Raw genomic sequence first — 3521 nt, forward strand, 5'->3', positions numbered from 1 at the left:
CTCATACAATGCCTTCGGGACTTAACCCGGATTTTAAAACTCGCACGAATGCCTTCGGGACTTAACCCGGAATTAGTATCTCGCACAAAGGCCTTCGGGACTTAACCCGAATTAATAACTCGCACAAATGCCTTCGGATCTTAGTCCGGATATAGTCACTTAGCACAAAGCCTTCGGGACTTAGCCCGGACAGCATTCAATTAATCATGCACATCTAACAATAATTCATGGCACATTCGTATTTCATTTTCATTTGCAAAACTCAAACACAAGGCACATATCATCCTTGCACATTCGGCTCAATAGCCACACATAGAGCATGATTTTCATTTGCTTAAAACATGATTTAATCACATCGTAATTTAAGCTCTCTTACTCAAGAACTTACCTCGGGTGTTGTCGAACGATTCCGCTAACTATTCGAACACTTTTTCCTTCCCTTATCGGATTTATTTCCCCTTTGCTCTTGAGCTTAATTAAAAATAAATTGATTCATCATTTAGCATAAAAAGATGAACACGAAGCACTTAGCCCATATTTATACATTAGACATTAAAGTCACATACATGTGAAATCATGCATCAACACAACATATTAGCTAATTTTTCCCCCTTGGCCGAATATGCATGTCTATTTTTGGGTCGATTTCAACACTTAATACACACATATACACACTAGTAAAGCATCCTCCCCCTTTCCATCAATTTAACACATGCATTGCTCATTAACATGTAAAAGTTACATTCGGCCTTAGCACACAACTTGCTAGCCGATTCTTCTCCATTTAGCAACCAATGCACATATGTGCTCACACAAAAATGCTAAAAAGGAGGTTCAAGAATCATCAAGTCATCATCACATGCATCATTAACAAACTTCATATTTCATGCAATGCATTAACAACCCACCTAGGCGAATTTAATCATCCTCTTGCTCATCACAAAAAACAAAAAGAAGATGATCCATGGTCAAATGTCATTCCATCACATAGCAAGATTTAGACCATGGCTAGTAGAACTCAAGCTAACAACTAAAACATGCATGCATCTCATGGAACATCATCAACATACCTTAGCCTAGCTACATGCATGGCCGAATCTCTTCACCTTTCTTCTTCTTCCTCCTTAAAATTATTGGCAAGGATGAACCAAAGGATGAGAAATTTTTTTCTTTGTTTTTCTCTCTAGTTTCGGCAAGTATGAAGATGAGAAAAGAATGAACAAAATTCTCTCCTTTCTTTTCTTTAGCTCACGGCAATGGGGGGGAAAGGGAACAACTACAGACATTTTTCTTTTTTTTTTGTATTCACCATACTCCTTTTCATTATTTAATTTCCATGCCCATTATTTTATTTTTTTCCACCCATGATGCACCAACAAGACATGTCTATGACATGTCTTGGCCATCAAACTTGGTCTACCATGCTTGTCATGGCCGGCCACTACTAGTAGGGGGAAATTTGACATGCAAGTCCCCCCTTTGTCCACATGCACTAATAGGCATCACACATTGACCTATCACATTTTAGAATTTTCTCACATAAGTCCTATTGACTAAATTCACATGAAATCAACCAAATTGAAGCTTGAAATTTTCACACATTCATAATTACATATTCTAGACAATAAGTATCACGTTCAAACATTTCGGTGACTCGGTTTAGCGGTCCCGAAACCACTTCCCGACTAGGGTCAACTTTGGGCTGTCACAACTCTCCCCCACTTAAGAAATTTTCGTCCCCGAAAATCTTACCGGTAAATAGGTTTGGGTATCGTTCTTTCATCGAGCTCTCGGTCTCCCAAGTAGCTTCCTCGATCCCGTGTTTGAGCCATAACACCTTTACTAGCGGAACTCTTTTGTTTCGCAACTCCTTCACTTCACGAGCTAGGATACGCATCGGTTCTTCTTCATAGCTCATGTCGACTTGAATTTCAACCTCTGATGGGCTAATTATATGCGATGGATCAGATCGATAGCGTCGAAGCATCGAAACATGAAAGACGTCATGAATCTTTTCAAGCTCCGGGGGCAAAATCAATCTATACGCAACCGGACCAACTCGTTCGGAGATTTCGTACGGCCCAATGAATCTTGGGCTCAACTTGCCCTTACGGCCGAACCTGAGTATCTTTTTCCAAGGTGAAACCTCAAGGAACACTTTGTCTCCCACCTGATACTCGATGTCTTTTCGTTTCAAATCTGCGTACGACTTCTGACGATCCGTGGCTACCTTCAGACTTTCACGGATTACCTTTACTTTCTGTTCAGCATCTTTAATCAAATCAACTCCGAAAATTTTACTTTCACCGAGCTCGGTCCAAAACAATGGTGTACGGCATTTACGACCGTACAAAGCCTCGTAAGGTGCCATCTTAATACTTGATTGAAAACTATTGTTGTAAGCGAATTCAATCAAAGGTAAATACCGTTCCCATGAACTACTGAACTCGAGGATGCAACATCTCAACATATCCTCAAGTATCTGAATTATCCGCTCGGATTGACCATCGGTTTGGGGGTGAAAAGCAGTGCTAAAATGCAGCTTGGTACCCAGAGCTTCTTGCAATTTCTTCCAAAATCGTGAGGTGAATCTCGGATCTCTATCCGACACGATAGAAACAGGTACCCCGTGTAATCTCACAATTTGATAAACGTACAATTCAGCTAGTTTATCCAATGAAAAATCCGTACGTACGGGGATGAAATGAGCCGACTTAGTCAGTCTATCAACAACAACCCATATCGCATCCTTCTTACTTGCTGACAAAGGCAGTCCGAACACAAAGTCCATTGTGACTCGATCCCATTTCCACTCGGGTATCATGATCGGCTGGAGTAATCCTGAAGGCACTTGATGTTCCGCTTTCACTTGTTGACATATTAAACATCTCGAAACAAAGTCGGAGATGTCCCGTTTCATACCATGCCACCAAAATTGACGTTTCAAATCGTTGTACATTTTCGTACTCCCCGGGTGAATTGACATTCGGCTACAATGGGCTTCGTTCAGAATCATCGAAATGAGTTTCGAATTCCTTGGAACACACAAATGATTTCTGAACCTCAAACAATCATCATCATCAATTTGAAACTCCGATTCCTCGTTCGGAAAACACTTAGCCCGTTTTGCAACCAATTCATCATCGACTTTCTGAGCTTCACGAATTTGGTGAGTCAATAATGGTTTAGCTTTTAATTCAGCTACTAACACATTGTCTGGTAGAACAGACAAATGCACGTTCATCGCTCGTAAAGCAAACAATGACTTCCAGCTTAAGGCGTCCGCAACCACGTTAGCCTTTCCCGGGTGGTAATCAATGACAAGCTCGTAATCTTTCAACAACTCAAGCCAACGTCTTTGTCGCAGATTCAAGTCTCGTTGAGTCATCAAATATTTGAGACTTTTGTGATCCGAAAATACATGGCACTTCTCACCAAACAGATAATGTCGCCATATTTTTAAAGCAAACACGATGGCAGCTAGTTCGAGATCATGGGTCGGATAATTCCTCTCGTGTGGC

This window comes from Gossypium hirsutum, chromosome D01 (genome assembly GCF_007990345.1).
Source record: "Gossypium hirsutum isolate 1008001.06 chromosome D01, Gossypium_hirsutum_v2.1, whole genome shotgun sequence".
NCBI lineage: Eukaryota > Viridiplantae > Streptophyta > Magnoliopsida > Malvales > Malvaceae > Gossypium > Gossypium hirsutum.